Here is a 6,461-nt window from a genome sequence, read left to right on the forward strand (position 1 = left end):
AGCCTGTCCCCTGATAGGAGCTGCTGAGTGGGATCCTCACTTTCTGTGTGGACACAGTGGTCTTATTGCAGAGATCTGGTTTCCCCTTACTGAGGCAGACCTAAGACTCCTTAATCAAGCAAGGTCATGTTCCCCAATGTTCGGAGAGTGGGTGTGTTGGAGCTCTGCGATGAGATCACTGCTTTCCCACTGATACCGAGGGTCCCACACTGCAGCATGCTGGCAGGACACATTATTATTATACAGGATTTATATAGCGCCAACAGTTTGCGCAGCACTTTACAATATAAAGGGGGACAGTACAATTACAATACAGTTCAATACAGAAGGAAGAGGAAGCACATGTTCTTTACTACTCAGGCTGTGGTCGATTTTTAAAGAAAACAAATGGGAAGACTTCGCACACATTTTTGTTTAATACACTTGGAATTTGAAGCTAAACTCCTGGAAAAGTGAAAGTGCTCCCTTGCAGTGGGGCATGCACCCGCACAGCAAGGGTTAATTGCACATTTATGTCAAGGGAGACCAGGTAAAGCGGATTTACTTACTTAAGCCCTGCACTGAACATTGGGATGCAAAGGGACAGTCCACTGTTGGAGCATAGAAGAGCACTGTTTGCCAGGGGAATGGAGAATCAAGCAAGTAAAACTACTTACTAACACTAAATGAGCATTTAACCCAACTGCTTTGGGGAAGGGAAGGCTTTTACTTTTGCCAAAGTTGGGCTCAAATGTTAATTGGACTTTAAAGGTTAAGTTCACCCTTTCCATAACCTAAGCTATGCTGTCATGGGCCCCAGCTGATATAAAAAAATTGTGCAGATTTGTAAAATGATTGTTAATCTTATTGTTTTACTTGTAGATCATTTAGGTCACTTCAAAAGCCTGGCTATAAAGTTAGCAAGTTCTTTTTTTTTTTTTTTAGTTAGGATGCAAGAAACACTTTATTTTCACACCTGCGATGCTAGCTCATTAGCTTTGAGGAAGGGGGCCTGTACCCAGAAAAGCCTGAGCCTTCCAATCAGCATACGATAAGATGGCATCACCTACCGCTGGGGTGTTTGTTGTCTGATGTACCCGTTATTATTTAGGTTTCTGAGTATATTATTTGTTTTTAATTGAATAATGTATGGTGGTAATGTACCAGGCGTTTGCACCCTCCTATGTGTGTTTTTGTAGTTTATGGAAGATTACCTGATCTGTGGAGGGCTGCATCCAGTGAAGAATAACTGGTCAGGACTTTGAGGAGCACCTTGGTTTGCACCAAGGAGTATTTGGGTGACTGCAGTATATGCAGCCTTTGGCTCTAGCTGCTTCCTGTGTCTCTTATGATATAATGGAGGAATGGTGCTGCAGATGGGACAGCACTGGACTGGCAACATGGAACCGAGTGTTTAGGGGCAGGAAGGACCAGGATAAATAGTGGAGAGATTTTATCTAAATGCACAGAATGCATTAAGGTAAACAATGCTGTGACATTTGAATCACTTTAATAAGCAATTTCATACAAATGCAGTTTGAAAATATTAAAGGAAAACCAGACACATATTGGGATGTACGACTGCTAATCAAGTTATTTTGTAATCTAATGCTTCTGAAAGATCTGCTCATTTCAATTAGTATCCACAGTAAACTTTCTCAAAATCCAAAATGTAATATAGCAAATGGTGGTGTATCCTTAACTGAAAGTTATAAACTGCAACGTGAGTTTAACCCCTTGGCGCCGAGAGGCGGAGACAGTGGTGTATTTAGATTTTGTGCTGCCCTAGGCAACACAAAAATTTTGCGCCCCCCCCCCATGAGAGAGCGAGAGAGTCAAACAGTGTGTGTATGTATATATGATTCTCTCTTCCCTCTCTCTCTTCCCTCGCTCTCTGTCTCCCCTGCCTCTCTCTCTCTCCCCTCTCTCTTCCCTCCCCCTCTTCTCTCTCTCACCCCTTCTTCCCTCTTTCTCTTCTCTCTCCCCCCCCCTCTCCCTCCCTTCCCCCCTCAGATCATATGGGACTGCACACACCTTCTCCAAGGGCTTCTGATCTCCGGGCAGCAGGAAGGGGGGGGGTGTAGTCCCATACGATCCATCAGTGTCTCATGTGCTGGATGGATGACAGGAGGGAGATCCCACAGAACACAACACAGCTCACCTCCTCCGGGCTCTTTCATCTCCGCCACTTCTCCTCTCCCTGCTCCAGGCTGTTCCCTGGTCCTGGCTCATCAGCTGCTGGAGCCCCACCACATCAATCCTCCTGCTGTCCAGGCCACTGAAAGAGTACCAGTGGTACCCCTCTAATGGTGGCCTGTCCGTCACTGTTCAAAAGGTCCCTTCTTCCGGGGAGCGGTGCCGCCCCCCTAAAAATTGCTGCCCTAGGCAAATGCCTTGTTTGCCTCGTGGTAGATACGCCCCTGGGGGGAAAGTGGCCCTTTAAGGTGTTTGTGATGCCGGGAGGGTTTAGGGACATGTGACTACTGTGATTGGCTGTCACAGCGGCCACATGATCGGAAAGTCCCAATCACTACTTGTGGGGGTAAACCTGCAGGGATTGCACAGGGCGTGTGCTCTCAACACACGTTGGTCACTTTTGGTATGCAAATATGCAGCCATTCTGCATGTCAAGGCACAGCGGCCAAGAGGCCACATACTTGCGTACTGTCAACACCAACAGGTTAATTTCTAGCTAGATGCTAGACCCCATCATGTAGCTGTTAGTGCAATCAAATGCTGGCAAGGCAAATATCTTTCAAGCAGATTCAGGTCAAACCGTATCTATGGTATAATTTCTGCTGGCAGCCTATTCTTACCAACTTTGAGCTTTGTTTCTTTTTTTGGTGACATACCAGTATTTCTACTGGTACATTATGCCAAACCTTTGGAACTAGCTGACTAGAGGATATGATGACCAGTGAAACCTTCAATTTTGACCGAAGATAAGAACAGGGAAGTCAACCATGTAAATGCAGCATACAAAAAAAACCTAGGTTTGATAGTTGATGGTGTTCCAAAACAAGTATATGTTCATTAGATCTGACCTCAGGAAAGCTATAAATGGCTTCTAGCGAAACTTCTAGCGAACCTTCATCTAAAAAGGGAAGCTCCGCTTTTCCTCCTCCTCTACTACTTTTGGATTTATTTTACTTGAAGCAGGTACCTGCAGTCCGAGCTGAAGTCCCCCCTCCCCCCCCCCATAATCTCCTTGGACCTGTCACACATGTGCTGTAGTACCTGGCTGTGAAGCACCTGGAAGTCACAGCTGGCCTCCCAGATCCAAGCTGGTGGCTCCGGGGAAACAAAGACCAACGAAGAACCAGCCCAGGTGAAGACAGCACTGAATCCCTAGACTGGTAAGTCCGTGTTTATTAAAAGTCAGCAGCTACAGTATTTGTAGCTACTGACTTTTATTTTTTTTCCAGAATGAAGTTACATTAACAAGTGATTTACTCAAGTATCGAAAAGAGCAACTTCACTGCTTTTGACTGGCAACTGGTGTGGAGTCCACGGGGCACTAGACTACCAATAGGCTCTAATTGGCTAAAGGCAAGACAGCATCAGAGTTTATACTTGAAAAAATATTGTGTATGGGATATACCTGTATATTTACCTGTGCAGGATATGTTTGTTCTAGAGAAAACCTGTCAGTGCAAGCAGATGAGGCCAATTTAGTTGTGAGCTCCCTTGTTCATAAAGACACATCATTCTGTTCCCAAGGCTGCGAAGGTTAGTGGAGAGCTGATAGCTTCCTTTTCAAGTGAACATATCAAAACATATACAGTTACAAGAAAAAGTATGTTAACCCCTTGGGATTACGTGGAGTTTTGCATGAATTGGGCATAAAATGTGCTCTGAACGTCATCTAAGTCACAACAATAGAAGAACACAGTCTGCTGAACATAATACTACACAAACATTAGATGTTGCCATGGTTTAATTGCACATAACATGTAAACATTCACAGTGCAGGGAGGAAAAAGTATGTTAGGCCCTAGCTTAATGACTTCTCCCAGAGCTAATTGGAGCCAGGAGTGAGCCAACCTTGACTCCAATAAGTGTGATGATATTGGATGTGTTGCTGACAGCTGTCCTGCCCTTAAAAAACACACACCTGTTTTGGGTTTACTGGTTTCAAGAAGCACTGTCTGATGTGAACCATGCCTCACAGAAAAGAGCTGTCAGAAGACCTACGATCAAGAATTGTTGACTTGCATGAAGCTGGAAAGGGTTACAAAAGTATCTCCAAAAGTCTTGGTGTTCATGTGTCCACGGTAAGACAGACTGTCTACAAATGGAGAAAGTTTAGCACGGTCAGTATTGAAATTAGCACCTTGTGGTGCCTGTTAATACCTAATTTTAAGGTTTATTTTGCTTTAACACATGTTTAGTATCTGTAGATGGAAACACTGGTCATCTATGGCAGTCCACAAGTAATGTTCCCCACAAAGTTAGCAAAACAAAGGGTGTAGAGTGAAAATTAAATACAGCACATAATAAAAGTAAACTTTTACAAAATGTTCCATTTAAAAAAAAAGTGTCACTATAATTATTCCTAACTGCAAACTTGTTTTTTTGCTTGAATTATCTACAACAAAAGACACTTACAGAGTCACACACACATAGCAAATATTTCCTATTAAGGCAGACTTTTTTTTGCAGGCTTTGTGAATATGCTAGTGAGTAACAAGTCTCCAGCTTATTCTTAACACAGCCTTTATCAGTGTGTCTCACATAGTTTTGTCTGCTTTGTAAACAGAAGCCAACCGGATTCAAACATTTGTTCTTATGTTGTCTTTTTCCAAGAGAGGTTGGAGTGACTTGGTGCCATTTACAATTTATAAAATCTATTTAAAACTCAAGTAGACTGGCAAAATGGACAGACTAGTTTGCTAATGAGCCCAAAAGAATTGCGTGGGGCCATGAAAATATTTTTTGTAAAGGATAGTAGAGAACAAAGCTTTCTAGCATTTAAAGCATGTTTAGTAACATTGCAACTTCAACAGAAACACCACAAACATCTTTCAACAATTTATTCATGAATAAATTATTCCAACCATTTGGAAAAGCGCACAGTTCTCAAAAACTGTGTGGACAGAAGCTACTTCAGGGGATGTAGCAAATGTAACATTCCACACTATATTATACTCCTAGTGTATACATCCAAAGTGTTGCCTACAGTCCTCATGCCATACAGTAAATTAGGATTTTTTTTATTTACCTGTAAAATCTTTTTCTTGGAGTACATCACAGGACATAGGGGTGTCATCATATTTATGAATACTTGGGTTTTGCTGCCACCTTCAGGTCAATGAACACTGGCAAAAAAAAGGAGGATTTCCCATTCAGACAAAAGCCCTTCCAGGCTCAGCTACCTCTCAGTGTTGTAGCAAGAGATGAAGAACAAACAAAAATAGGAGATGGATTCCTGTGTCCTGCGCCGTACTCCAAAAAAAGGAATTTGCAGGTAAACCAAAAATCCTTGTTTCTTAATCATACATCACAGGACACATGGGGGTTTATTTACTAAAACTACACGGTGCAAAATATGGTGTGGCTCTGTGTAGAAACCAGCTTCCAGGTTTTATTGTCAAAGCTTAATTGAACAAACTAAAGTTAGAAGCTACCATGCACAGCTGCACCAGATTCTGAGTGCACCAGTTATAGTAAATTTCCCCCAGGATGTCTATATGCTCATGACTACTTGGGATGTCTTAAAGCATGGAATATAAGGGGTGGACAACACAGCAATAAACACAACAAAACAGAACTGAGAAAAACCCCACTGAAAAGCTGTCCATAAGATCTTTCACCTAAAACTGACATCCACAGAGGCATGAATATCCACCTGAAAAACCTTAGTAAACTTGTGAGAAGACCAGGTAGCAGTGTTACAAACTTGAACAAAATCTTTTGCTGAATTGCCAAGAAGCACTGACACTTCTCGTGAAATGGACCCTGACCAGGAAAGGAGGAACCCTGCCCTTGAGACCAAAGGCCTGAGAAATGAGCCGACAAATCCACTTAGAAATAGTGGATTGAGAAGCGGCCTGATCCTTGGGAGGACCTCTAGGTAGAGCAAACAGGGAATCAGACTTTTGAATTAAAGCCACAGACTTCAGATAGAACAACATCCAAACAGTGAAGCGCTTCTCCTTAGGATTAGGACAAAAGCACAATGACCTGATTCAGGTGGAACAATGAAACCACCATAGGGTAAAGAAAAAGTGCCTCAACACCATATAAGAAAGGCTCCAACTGAGAAGACAGTAAAACAAAAAACAAATTACAGTTTCATGGAAACAAGGGGGACCACACAGGTGGAGCAATCTGTGTAACACCCTGCACAAAGGCTTTTAGCAAGGAATGAGATGCAAATGAGAGGGCTATAATGTTAAGTTCTGCCTAAGAGAAGATCAGTTCTGCTTCTTCCTGAACAATGCAACTTCTTGTCCCTCCATAATAGTGGATTTATGTCATCA

This window comes from Staurois parvus, unplaced genomic scaffold (assembly GCF_062004578.1).
Source record: "Staurois parvus isolate SC_StPar_1 unplaced genomic scaffold, SC_StPar_1.0 ptg000244l, whole genome shotgun sequence".
In the NCBI taxonomy this organism is placed as follows: Eukaryota; Metazoa; Chordata; class Amphibia; order Anura; family Ranidae; genus Staurois; species Staurois parvus.